The sequence below is a fragment of the Oncorhynchus keta genome, chromosome 34 (assembly GCF_023373465.1).
Source record: "Oncorhynchus keta strain PuntledgeMale-10-30-2019 chromosome 34, Oket_V2, whole genome shotgun sequence".
NCBI classification, from domain to species: domain Eukaryota; kingdom Metazoa; phylum Chordata; class Actinopteri; order Salmoniformes; family Salmonidae; genus Oncorhynchus; species Oncorhynchus keta.
This window is the reverse complement of record NC_068454.1, coordinates 45,213,377-45,227,923: the sequence shown is the minus strand read 5'-3', so window position 1 is coordinate 45,227,923 and position 14,547 is coordinate 45,213,377. Positions and strand designations below refer to the sequence as shown.

Sequence of the window (14,547 nt, the reverse complement as noted above, 5' to 3'; positions counted from 1 at the left end):
TATGAATTTAGGTCATGGTGTCCTGCATAGCACGTACTCGTGACCAACCTAACATTTGAGAGACTTGTTTTAGGTAGAAGACCCAGCTAAATAAATCACACTTTTATAGGTGTTGTCAAATACATTATATTTCAGTGTCTCGAATGGAAACATATTACTTACATACTGTTATTTCTGAAGTCGCTGATGGTGAGCATTTTATTTTTGCTTTACAGTCTTTACAAGCTTGTAAAGCACATTTAATTCAAACATATTTATTTTACATAAAAAGAAACCCACAAACTAATGTGTTCTGTACAAGCTTGTAAAGCACATGTTTAATGTCTTAATTCAAACACTGTTCCATACTTGTTTCTTAAATGGAATCTTCTTGCTCCCAACAGCCTGTGAACAATGCTGATTTTATCATTCCAGTGGAAATTGATGGAACAGTTCACCAGGTAAGTGCGACTGTTTTCAGTTTAAATTCTTAGCCTTTTTCACAGGTTCTCTCCTTCATAGCGCCACAATGAAAGGAGCAGTAATGTGGCCATGACCTCAAATAAAATTCTAGAATCTAATCTCCATGATATCCACGCTATGTTGGAATGCCTCTCTTTCGTTTTGAAAGTGTTTAGTTAGTTCAAACCTTTTATCCACCACTGTTTACTCTGTGACTCTGTTTGTGCTGTAGCGCCGGTGCGCTAGGCTAGCTATCTGACAGAGCGTTGGCCTTCTCTGTTGAAGGATCCTAGCAGCAGGTGGCTATTTCTGTGGGCTGATGAAACAAGGAAGTATGTTTGGCTTCTTAAATCACTGGGCCCATCAATCTCAGTCCCTAGCGCAGATTCTGCCCAGTCCATATGAGATCACATCGGAGATTGCAGGAACTTCAGTAGTTTTTCCTAGTTTAAAGGCTAACTCCAGACAGAAGACAGAAGAACACTCCTGTTTTGCCCCCAGGCCTGGGTCTGTTTCAAGTAATCCAGGATAGGCTTGTTTAAGTGGGCACAGCCTATTCGGGATGACTTGGTTCAGGAACAAGGCCGATAGCATCATGTTCTTTTGAGTAATGGATGTGAGCAGAAATTGAGTGAAAGTTCTATATTGACAGGCATATCTTTCCATATACAGATAATAGGCTGCACCTAGAGTTGCAAAGGTAGGGTATATTACTGTAAACTTTTGAAGGATTTGGGGACATTTTACAAGATTACTGGTGGCCTTTTGGGTACTTCAGATTATCACAGGTGTCTGTAATTATCTATGGCCCTCTGTGTGGCTTTATCACATGTACAATATATAAAATAATGAAGTAAGATGATAAAAAAATTATTACAAAGCTGTAAAGCATTATGCTTATTATAAACCAGGGATGGCCAACTTTGATGGGGTGGGGGCCACAGCAAATCTGAACTCTAATTCGACCTTAATTACTATTAGTTTAGATAGCTGGCCACTAGACTGTTAAATTAGTCTAAAAATGTTAGCTGAAATGGGCTAATTGAGTGAATATCAGTGACTCATCAGTAACAAGAGAAACTGTTTTTATGCACAACCAAATTTCGAAATTGCACCTTGTGTATTCTACATTCAGCATTAAATTGAGACCCTGATTGAATGTAAATTGATCTGAGGGACGGAAATTGATCTGAGGGTCGGGCCGCTAAGTTGCCCATTCCTGATATTAAAAAATGCACTTCGTGATACCATTAGTGTTCAATATGAGGGTTTCAGCATGAAATATCCTTTATATATATTTTTAATACTTATTTTTTTATTTTACTATGTCAATATGTCATTGTTGTCAATGTGTTGGTGCCAAACTGGTGGCATTGGTAAAAAAAAATCAAAAGTTTGAAAAGTTGCTGAGTTAATTGAAAATAATGCCATTGTTGATGAGATGCTTTTTTTCATTAATTAGGTTCTTTTTTTCTTGAACCATATGCTTTTATCCACTAGAAAATCATGGACAATATGGACCGATATAAAAAATGAATACCATACAGAGCAAAAATATAAACGCAACATGTCAAGTGTCGGTCCCATGTTTCATGAGCTGAAATATAAGATCACAGAAAGGTTCCATATGCACAAAAAGTGTATTTTTCTAAAATGTTTTGCACAAATTTGTTTACATCCCTGTTAGGGATCAAATCTCCTTTTGCCAAGATAATCCATCCACCTGACAGGTGTGGCATATCAAGAAGCTGATTAACAGCATGGTCATTACACAGGTGCACCTTGTGTTGAGGACAATAAAAGGCCACTAAAATGTGCAGTTTTGTCACACAACACAATGCCACAGATGTCTCAAGTTTTGAAGGAGCGTGCAATTGGCATGCAGAATGCAGGAATGTCCACCACAGCTGTTGCCAGAGAATTAAATGTTCATTTCTCTGCCGTAAGCCGCCTCCAATGTCGTTTTAGAGAATTTGGCAGTACGTCCAACCGGCCTCACAACCGCAGACTATGTGTAGCCACAACAGCTCAGGACCTCCACATCCGACCTCTTCACATGCAGGATCGTCTGAGCCCAGCCACCCAGACAGCTGATGAAACTGAGGAGTATTTCTCTCTGTAATAAAGGCCTTTTGGGGGAAAAAACTCTGTCTGATTGGCTGGACCTGGCTCCCCAGTGGGTGGGCCTTTGCCCTCCCAGGTCCACGCATGGCTGCGCCTCTGCCCAGTAGTGTAGAATCCATAGATTAGGGCCTCATGCATTTATTTGAAATGACAGTTTTCCTTATATGAACTGTAACTGGGTAAAATCATTGAAATTGTTGCGTTTACATTTTTGTTCAGTGTGCATATATGTGAATAATATGATTCTGGTAACTTTGATAAATTACCAGTAGCTTTGCAACCCTAGCTGCACCTGATTGACTATTCCACATGGACATTTAGTGTAATATGTGGCATTTATGATTGTTAATTTCTAAAGAAGTCTGAAATGCTGTAAAACGGTGTTAACCTCTCTTTCAGTCTCTCCCCTCTATCTTTTTATGTCCCATCCCATTAACCTCAATATCATCTGGCATCACATAGCAGCAAAGCTGGACACGCAAAGCAAGGTGTAGCCAAAAGTCACAGATGAGGGGGAGTAGGCGCATTTCTCGCTCAACAATTATTTAAGATCTTCTATTTAAAAAAAGTTGTTTTAAAGCATTAACATCTTTGGCAAAAACAAATATATGTAAACTTTTTGTAAATAATCCAGAGTATTTCCATATGTCTTGTTTTTATTACCTCAGGTGTACGTGTTGAAGCGACCCAATGTGGATGAGTATCTCAAAAGAATGGGGGAGTTGTTTGAGTGTGTTCTGTTCACTGCCAGTTTATCCAAGGTGAATTCTTTCAACTAAATGCTGCTTGTCATATCTAAAGGTTTTATTAAATTAAAGGTTGACAGGATCTAACAAGTACTAGCCTTAAAGGGACGTTCATGATTTTACAACGTTGATGTCAGATGGTCCTCACCCTGAAAGTAGTCAATGGGCCAGGAGAAACTGTAATCCATGGTTTGGTTTTCTTTAAACAGCCACTACAAGCTTCAGCTAACTTTAGTCACCGCTAGCTAAAAATCAATGAAAGTGATGGGGCCATCTAAAATACTAAACTTTCCCTTTAAGACTGTGACATGTTATGTTTCGAATTCTTAGAAACTTTGCCCTGCCATTCTAATCAGTTATTCATGATAAATGTGTACACACACACATCTTTCTGTAACATAACATCAGGGATGATGTTGTGTGTGTTTTCCTTTTGTGCCAGTATGCCGATCCAGTCTCCGACCTGCTGGATAAATGGGGTGCCTTCCGACACCGCCTCTTCCGGGAGTCCTGCGTGTTCCACCAAGGAAACTATGTTAAAGACCTGAGTCGGCTGGGCAGGGACCTCAACAAAGTCATCATTGTAGACAACTCCCCAGCCTCCTACATCTTCCACCCTGATAATGCTGTATGGCATTCCTTCTTCTATCTACCTGTATACTATAATACTAAGCTCTCAATTCAATCAATTGCAGATAAAGGAAAACTGCACAACAGTAGTATCTGAGGTGCTAAAAAAAAGTGTAATTTCCTCTTTAAGTGTGTTCCATGGCATTGCCATCGAAAGGGATCCTTCAAAGGGGTGTTTACTTACTACTTTCATATTCCCTCGGTTGTTGTTGTTTCCTCCAACCATGGTTATTTAACAAAGTCCAGAATAATCTGGCTTGATGGGATGTCTTTGAGAATATAGCACTGTTAGAGGATATGGATTTGATCAGTTTCTCAAAAGCATGAGAAATCACGGGTTACCTAATTATTTTTATTATTCAAACATTATTTATTCATCAAAGTCCTATTGACACAGATGACTCTTTTACAAGGGAGCCCTGATTCACATAATTCATCATAAAAATACAAAGTACATAATAGGGAATTAGTGACACAATTATTACAATCAAACGCGGGTGTAAGGACCGATGCTGGAGTCGAGAAGCAGGTGCGGGGAGTCAAACATTTAATGAGGAACAGACAAGGAACAAGACAGGAACAGCGTCAGCACACGGGTAACATAACGACATACGAACGTTAATGCGGAAGCTGGGAACAGAGCTGGGGGACAGACAGATATAGGGAAAGAAATAACACAGGTGATTGAGTCTAGGTGAGTCCAAATGATCACTGATGCGCGTGACGAGTGAAGCAGGTGTGCGTAATGATGGCGGCAGCAGTGCGTAATGCTGGGGAGCCCGGCGCCCTCAGGCCCCAATGGGATATAGCTGGAGCATAATAAATACAATTACAGTATAAAAAACATGTACATTCCTCTGTGAACAGGTCATTTCCTAATGTCCTGACATTCCCAAAAGACACTAGTGTGTCCAATTGTAGACTATTCTGAAATTTGTTCCATGTGTATGTGGTGCTTAAAAACGAAATGCTGTTTTACTTCAATTGGTAGCAACTAAACAAATTTAAAGAATGACCTATTCCTGGGAGCGAGTAAGGTATTTCATACTGGCTTGAATGTCAGGAGCGATGTGAGGTGGTATGGTAGTTTCTCCACGAGAGCTTTGTAAATAAACGGAAGGAAATATTGCGTTATCCGCGTTGCCAGTGACGTCCAGAACTTTATCTGATAATGAACACAATTATGTTTTCAAAAACATTCACCTGTAATAAAGCAGCATACGCAATGATAAACAGCATCCAGTGGTTTTAAAGAAGAGGCAGCTGCTCCCGTATAGATATCGCCATAACCAAACGCCGACAGGAAAGTCGACTATCAAGTTACCTACTATCAAGTGAAAGGTACATTATATTTCTGTAGAATCAGCCCAGTTAAATTCTCAGTTCCTTCATTAGCTCATGTGTTTTTGTTTTATGCAGATTTTTAGAATATTTCCATAAACTATCGCAAATTGGATGGAAACCTAGCTACTGATTTGAAATACTTTTGCCGAACAGGAAAGCTTTGATATATGGTGATAGTTGTTTCGGCCGCTAGGGTTGTTTAGGTCGCTTGCATTTCAATGCACCGCTAACTAATACAATCTGTTTCCACTAACATTCCAACATTCTCCAAGCATGCTAGCCAAGATATGTTGGACATTGCTGCATAACTTGATAACAAATGGTAAAACAGTTTGGAAGAAACGATAACCCCCTGGAGAAGTTGAAAATAACCTAAAACTTAAAGTCTTTAGAGATAGGTGACCTTTTTGAAGTTTTAGCATATTTTCAACTTTTCTTTTCCAACTATCACTGAACACTTCTTGTTCAGATTGTTTTCAGTATATATTTGCAGAACAGCATGTGTGATACAGATGTTGCATCTTAATATCAAAATAATCCTGCAGCAACCGGAAATGTGGACTATAATTAACTGGCATTTTTGTAAAGGCTGATACCTTTTTCGAATGTGAAAATCACCTGTCAAAGTGAAGAACTTCAAAAGCCTTTTTAAATCTCAAGTAATATACAAGTTGAAAATGTCTTGCATCGCAGGAAAGTTCCTCTGCAACAGAGTTATCAAATTAAGATCTTATATCTGTATAACTGATGTTCTCTCTGCAAAATGTCTGCAGCTTTCATAGTTAGGTACTCTTAACAAAAATATAAATGCAATATGCAACAATTTCAAAGATTTTACTGAGTTTCAGTTTATTTTAGGAAGTCACTCAATTGAAATAAATTCATTACGCCCTAATCTATGGATTTCACATGACTGGGAATACATAAACTCATAAACAAAAAAAGGAAAGTTCCCTTTTCAGGACCTTGTCTTTCAAAGATAATTCGTTAAAAAATCGAAAAAATCAATTTGTTTCCCATGCTTGTTCAATGAACCAATAAACAATGAATGAACATGCACCTGTGGAGACACTAACATGCACCGTTAAGAGACTAACAGCTTACAGACAGTAGGCAATTAAGGTCACAGTTATGAAAACTTAGGACACTAAAGAGACCTTTCTACTGACTCTGAAAAACACCAAAAGAAAGATGCCCAGGGTCCCTGCTCATCTGCGTGAACGTGTCTTAAGCATGCTGCAAGGAGCCATGAGGACTGCAGATGTGGCCAGGGCAATAAATGACAATGTCCGTACTGTGAGACACCTAAGACAGCGCTACAGGGAGACAGGACGGATAGCTGATCGTACTTGCAGTGGCAGACCATGTGTAACAACTCCTGCACAGGATCGGTACATCTGACCGTCACACCTGTGGGACAGGTACAGGATGGCAACAACAACTGCCCGAGTTACACCAGGAACACACAATCCCTCCATCAGTGCTCAGACTGTCCTCAATAGGTTGAGAGAGGATGGACTAAGGGCTTTTAGGCCTGTTGTAAGGCAGGTCCTCACCAGACATCACCAGCAACAATGTTGCCTATGGGCACAAACCCACCGTCACTGGACCAGACAGGACTGGCAAAAAGTGCTCTTCACTGATGAGTCGCGGGGTTGTCTCACCAGATGTGATGGTCGGATTTGCGTTTATCGGTCAAAGGAATGAGCGTTACACCGAGGCCTGTACTCTGGAGCGGGATCGATTTGGAGGTAGAGGGTCCGTCATGGTCTGGGGCAGTGTGTCACAGCATCATTGGACTGAGCTTGTTGTCATTACAGGCAATCTCAACCCTGTGCATTACAGGGAAGACATCCTCCTCCCTCATGTGGTACCCTTCCTGCAGGCTCATCCTAACTTGACCCTCCAGCATGACAATACAACCAGCCATACTGCTCTTTCTGTGTGTGATTTCCTGTAAGACAGGAATGTCAGTGTTCTGCCAATGCCATCAAACAGCCCGGATCTCGTTCCCATTTAGCAGTTGGATCGGATGGTGAGGACTAGGGCCATTCCCCCCAGACATGTCCAGGAACTTGCAGGTGCCTTGGTGGAAGAGTGGAGTAACATCTCACAGCAAATACGGGCAAATCTGATGCAGTCCATGAGGAGGAGATGGACTGCAGTACTTTATGCAGCTGGTGGCCACACCAGATGCTGACTGTTACTTTTGATTTTGACCCCCCCCTTTGTTCAGGGACACATTATTCAATTTCTGTTAGACACCTGTCTGCAGACATGGTTCAGTTTATGTCTCAGTTGTTGAATCTTGTTATGTTAATACAAATATTTACACATGTTAAGTTTGCTGAAAATAAACACAGTTGACAGTGAGAGGTAGTTTATTTATTTGCTGAGTTTATATGCATCTCTTTGTCACAGATACCTTAAAAAGGTAGGGGTGTGGAGCAGAAAATTAGTCAGTATCTGGTGTGACCACCATTTGCCTATACAGCGCGGCACATCTCCTTCACATAGAGTTAATCAGGCTGTTGATTGTGGCCTGTGGAATGTTGTCCCACTCCTCTTTAAAGTCTGAAAGAAGTTGGTGGATGTTGGCAGGAACTGGAACATGCTGTCATACACATAGATCCAGGGCATCCCAAACATGCTCAATGGGTGACATGTCTGATTATGCAAACCATGGAAGAACTGGGACATTTTCGGCATCCAGGAATTGTGTACAGATCCTTGCGACATGGGGCTGTGCATTATCATGCTGAAACATGATGGCAGTGGATCAATGGCATGACAATGGGCCTCAGGATCTCATCACAGTATCTCTGGGCACTCAAATTGCCATCGATTTTAAATAAAATTGTGTTCATTGTCCGTAGCTTATGCAGGCACATACTATAACCCCATCGCCACCATGGGGCACTCTGTTCACAACGTTGACGTCAGCAAACCGCTCGCCCACACGACGCCATACACGCTGTCTGCCATCTCCCCGGTACAGTTCAAACCGGATTTCTTCTGTGAAGAGCACAATGGCCAGTGGCCATTGAAGGAGATCAGTTTCCCACTGAAGTCGGTCACGATGTTGAACTGTAGTCATGTCAAGACCCTGATGAGTACGGCGAGCACGCAGATGAGCTTGCCTGAGACGGTTTCTGACAGTTTGTGCAGAAATGTCATCAGCTATCCGGGTGACTGGTCTCAGACAATCCTGCAGGTGAAGAAGCCGGATATGGAGGTCCTGGGCTGGTGTTGTCATATGTGGTCTGTTACATGTGATTGTGAGGCCGATTGGATGTACTGCCAAATTCTCTACAACGATGTTGTAGGCTGCTTATCGTAGAGAAACGAACAATCAATTCTCTGGCAACAGCTCTGGTGGACATTCCTGCAGCCAGCATGCCAAATTCACGCTCCCTCAAAACTTGAGACATCTTTGACATTGTGTTGTGTGCACATTTTAGAGTGGCCTTGTCATGCCCTGATCTGTTTCACTTGTCCTTGTGCTTGTCTCCACCCCTCTCCTGATCGAGATTTACGGCTTTCAGAATGCATTGTCTGTCTAAAAATGTTTTTCATTTATTCACCTATGGCCTATCCATAATAATGGGAATTTTCACATTCTTGTGAATATATTAACTTTTTTTATTTATGATTTATTTTTAATTCTGCATATAACACTACCTGTCAAAAGTTGTCGAACACCTACTCATTCAAGGGTTTTAATTTGAGATGGTTTGGGATGAGTTGGACCGCAGAGTGAAGGAAAAGTAGCCAACAAGTGCTCAGCATATTTGAGAACTCCTTGAAGATTGTTGGAAAAGCATTCCAGGTGAAGCTGGTTGAGAGAATGCCAAGAGTGTGCAAAGCAGTCATCAAGGCAAAGGGTGGCTATTTGAAGAATATATTTTGATTTGTTTTTTTTGGACACTTTTTGGATTACTACATGATTCCATATGTGCTATTTCATAGTTTTGATGTCTTCACTATTATTCAGTATCTTCAGTATTATTCTGCAATGTAGAAAATAGTTTCAACATTTTAAAAAGGAAAAACCCTTGAATGAGTAGGTGTTCTAGAACTTTTGGCCGGTAGTGTGCATATAACTAACTCACTGGTACACATAGATCTGTGTCATTACTTTGAAACTTTACTTTGTTTATAACTTTTCACACACTCAGGTCCCCGTAACATCCTGGTTCGAAGACATGGCCGACACAGAGCTACTAGATCTCATCCCATTCTTCGAGAGACTAAGCCAAGTGGAAGATGTCTACGATATTCTCAAGCAGCAGGGGATTGCAAGCTAGTGCGTAATTAGACACTGGCGGCAACTTTTCACCACACGGGGGCCATAGAAGAAGCTGGTGGGCAACAGGATTCAAGTTTCTTCCCACTAGAAGGACCTGCTAGTGTCTCTCGGTCATTGTCGTCCTCCAAATTCCATACACACAAAACGTGATAGAGAGGCCACTCAGTTTGGCACAGAGACGGAACAATGAGGAACTGCTTTATGGCAAACATTGAAAAGAATGGTATCAATTATTTTTTCACATTTGATGCGGTAATCACCTCTTGGTAATGACTTTTCACCCTGAAGACAAGGTTAAGCGAAGCCCTTTTTCATGGAACGGTGATTATTTAAATGTCCTTTTCGCCAACTATTTGGTGAATACGATATACAAAACAAAGGGGTTTCATCTTGAGATCAAGATAACTCAACCCATTCCCACGTTTTAATATATTTTACCCAAAATGCCTAAGTAAGGGCATACTTAACAACAATCATTCAAAGATTATTGTTGCCTAAAATATCCTGCTGTACCACAAGTATAATGTTTTAAAAAAATGTCACCCCCTTTTAACTGAACATTATATCATGTGTTTTTTGCAACATGAGATACTATTTTTGGAAATGATTCACTACAACTGTGTGTGTGTGTGTGTGTGTGTGTGTGTGTGTGTGTGTGTGTGTGTGTGTGTGTGTGTGTGTGTGTGAAGGATGTATGATTATGACGAAGGATGGACTGTAGCAACACACAGAAAGCATGCATTCAGACGAAGAGGTTTGAGTTTGGTCAGTGTTTAGTTATGCTGTCTGTTAGTAATCATGCTTAAAATACTGGAATCACATCAGTCAAGGATTATGATGACCCATTTATCCATTATATCAGATAAGTGTTTACACCCATCCCCGTTTGAAATGTATTACACGCACAAAATACCTTAATCATAATTTGACAATCATTCACTGAAGTACATTACCAACTGAAGGGTGTATTGTCCTTTGTCCTGGAGCCTTTTCAGGAGGATGTAACATGGTCATTGGCAAACTTCAGACGGGCCTGGACATGCGCTGGCTTGAGCAGGGGGACCTTGCGTGCGATGCAGGATTTTAATCCATGGCGGCGTAGTGTGTTACTAATGGTTTTCTTTGAGACTGTGGTCCCAGCTCTCTTCAGGTCATTGACCAGGTCCTGCCGTGTAGTTCTTGGCTGATCCCTCACCTTCCTCATGATCATTGATGCCCCACGAGGTGAGATCTTTCATGGAGCCCCAGACCGAGGGTGATTGACCATCATCTTGAACTTCTTCCATATTCTAATAATTGTGCCAACAGTTGTTGCCTTCTCACCAAGCTGCTTGCCTATTGTCCTGTAGCCCATCCCAGCCTTGTGCAGGTCTACAATTTTATCCCTTATGTCCTTACACAGCTCTCTGGTCTTGGCCATTGTGGAGAGGTTGGAGTCTGTTTGATTGAGTGTGTGGACAGGTGTCTTTTATACAGGTAACGAGTTCAAACAGGTGCAGTTAATACAGGTAATGAGTGGAGAACAGGAGGGATTCTTAAAGAAAAACTAACAGGTCTGTGAGAGCCGGAATTCTTACTGGTTCGTCGGAGATCAAATACCTATGTCATGCAATAAAATGCAAATTAATTACTTAAAAATCATACAATGTGATTTTCTGGATTTTTGTTTTATATTCCATCTCTCACAGTTGAAGTGTACCTATGATGAAAAATGACCTCTACATGCTTTGTAAGTAGGAAAACCTGCAAAATCGGCAGTGTGTTAAATACTTGTTCTCCCCACTTTAGTTGTTTGAAAACTTTTTAAACCATGTTTATTTTACCTATGTTAAAGATGTCATGTTTTATTTCGTAGATTAATTGATATTGACTAAATAAAATGTGCTAACTTTTAATAATTCTAGTACGGTGTCCAGGTTGGGAAATTGTTTGTAATCCATATGCTGGAGTTGTATGTGTGAAATTTGGTTTTAACAAGCTAAATGTATGCTTCTGTTCTTTCAAGTACTTGAACTAGACTTTTTTTATATGCAATATCATATTGCAAGTCTAATGTGGTGCTCATTTAACCTGTACAGTCAGTTGAGTGGGTTGCCTTTTCATAGCTCCTTGTAATCATGCCTTGTAACGATCTTAGTTTTCTTCATGACACTTCCTGACGTGTTTGCTTGTGCATGTACGTGACTACGTCTCTGTGCATGCGGATCTGCGTTACCTTAAAAATACAATTCAGCAATAATTTGACAAGATCTACGTCTTTAAATACAAACATTATTTTAATGACTACAATCATTTGCTGTTAGTTTTTTTACTGCATGCAACAAGAGTGTTAACATCCATGTACTGTAAAGAAACTGAAACTGCTACTGAATTATAAGAAAGAACTATAAAACGATTTGTACTTTCCCACAATAAAGCATGATTTGTCGAAAGAGGTAATATCTCCCTACAATGAATGATGCATACACTAATAGAGTGATTTATTCAATTGCAGGGGGTGTTGAAAACAAATTAAATGAAAAAGAAAATGGAACTGGAACTGACTAAATATTAGGAAGCTATTCTCATTGTTTTGCACTCTCAGTGCAAGTACCCATTATGGGCCAAATTCTGAAATGGTATCCCAGTGCTTTTTCAGACATTTGCATAGAACATTTATTCATATTTATGGAAGATTTGCAAGCAGATTCCACTCAAACACAGATCTCAAGTCTGGATTCATTGCCTAGTCTGCAATCAATTGCATTCTCCAACTGTACTTTAGGGCATATTTTTATATTACATTACATTTTATGGATTGAGCACATGCTCTTATTCAGAGAGACAATTGAGTCGTCAACTCTGTACTTACTGTATGTTGGTTGACAATTGAATGTACCTACAGCCTTGAAGATGACATTGTTTCTAGGCATTGTTTCAAGTGAGTGGAGCATTGGGAATAATTACACAAATATTTCAATTGCTTGTTGTTTGTTATCTTTGACACAAACTAGTGACTGCCTTTTTAAAGACACAAAAATATCTTAAAATTGTAACCTTTACCATTCCAATTTAACATTAAAATATGAACACAAACAAGATATCGATCCATCACATTCTGATGTGGATACTGCATCAAGATGATACCATGTGTTGTTGAAGATGAAGAGTATGTTATGTACAGTATGTTCTATTCAAGCAACAACGTTAAACAGGTTTCCGCAATAAGACAAATATTTGTCTTCATGTATGCATTGCAAAATGCATGTTTTGTATGATATTAGTGTCAGCATACAGTAGATATCTTGTATTTCATTATTTGAAAATGTTGGAACTAATATCCCTCTATAGTGTTGATTCATACTATATTGAGTGATGGAATGTACTGGGAAACATCTTATGTTTGCTAATTCAATAATATCTTGGGCATTTGTTTTTGTTTTATTTTTGTCTTATCTTGAAATAGAGTAATACACAATGGTTGATTGAGTAAGGAAAGACGATATACTGTATTTGAATGCAACTGCATAAATACTGTAATGTAGGTTCAATTGAATTGCGGATAACCGGTGACCCTCAGTTAGCTAAGTAGCTAACTATAGTAGCTATAATAGCCTCACGTGTTCCATTGAGTGTTCCGTTGATTGAAGAATCGCAATGTTGCGTCTCTGGGGTTGAAAATTCTGGGGTTCTAGTCAATGAAGATAGCTAGCAGTAGCTAGCAGGCACATTGAGCAGGCAGGCCACGTTAGCTAAATAAGCTTATCAAGTCACTGGCAAGTGGCGACGTGTGTTCAAATCAAAATCAAATCAAACTTTGTCACATGCGCCAAATACAACAAGTGTAGACATTACCGTTAAAACCCTTAACCAACAGTGCAGTTCAAGAAGAGTTAATACAATATTTACCAAATAAACTTATCTTAAAACATAATAAAAAAAGTACCACAATAAAGTAACTGTGCCATTTTGTGTTTTAAAATGTTCTCACTATATATTATACTATGTAAACACTGTCTAGCGAATCATGTTACAAAACAGGTGGCGGCAGGACACAAGATGCTCGCAATTCGTGAATGGGTTTTGAATTTTGGCAATTGGGATGTGATTGGGCATCGTCTCAATTCTCATTTTACCCAAAACAGTGGCAGACTCGAGTGATCACTATCAAACACATAAGCAAGTTGCCACTCCATAAAGGGCATAGGGACCAAGTGTTCTTCCAACATAACATTGGCGAAATGGTGTCTTATACAAACAAGTCTGAGTCCGAAGCGTTGCTTAATGTGCAGGTCTGTCTCACTGTCTGGAGGCTACGCTTGGATAGAACGCAATCAGCGCAGCTGTTTCTCTGTGCGTGACAATTCTCACTGGCACTACCATCTTGTGTTAGTGGGCACTTTTCAGGGAAAAAACAAAGAGGATGTGGCGAAGCCTGAAAACCAGTCCTCACTCATGCATTTATATTACATCTGCTATGTTAGGTTAGTTGGTACGTAGGCATGATTGTAATTAAACCCCAACCCTCATGTACATCGTGACGACATCAGTTACACAAATCTCACAAAACTCTGTTTTGGAATATACGGACTTTATGACCAAAATTATACTAATTACACTTTTTATTTAATTTTGGCATGTTTCTGACTAATATTGTTGCCACATACAGTGCATTCAGAAAGTATTCATACCCCTTGACTTATTCCACATGTTGTGTTACAGCCTGGTTTCAAAACGTTTAAAATAAAATCTCACCCATCTCCACACATTACCCCATAATGACAATGTGAAAACATGGATTTAGAGATTCTTGCCAATGTATTAATAGTGAAATACAGAAATATTGAATTTACATTAGTATTCACAACCCAGAGTCAGTACTTTGTCGAAGCACCTTTGTGAAACGATGTCCGCTGAGAGTCGGGAAGCAAGTTCAGAGAGTGTTTTAATAAATAAACGTAACATAATACAAAT

The 14,547-nt window shown here is 39.8% G+C and overlaps 1 pseudogene; it reads left to right on the top strand.

Annotated features, from left to right (window-relative positions):
* Positions 1-12,029, top strand: part of LOC118367198 (carboxy-terminal domain RNA polymerase II polypeptide A small phosphatase 1-like) — a 44,715-nt pseudogene extending 32,686 nt beyond the window's left edge.
* Positions 12,030-14,547: the final 2,518 nt, after the last annotated feature.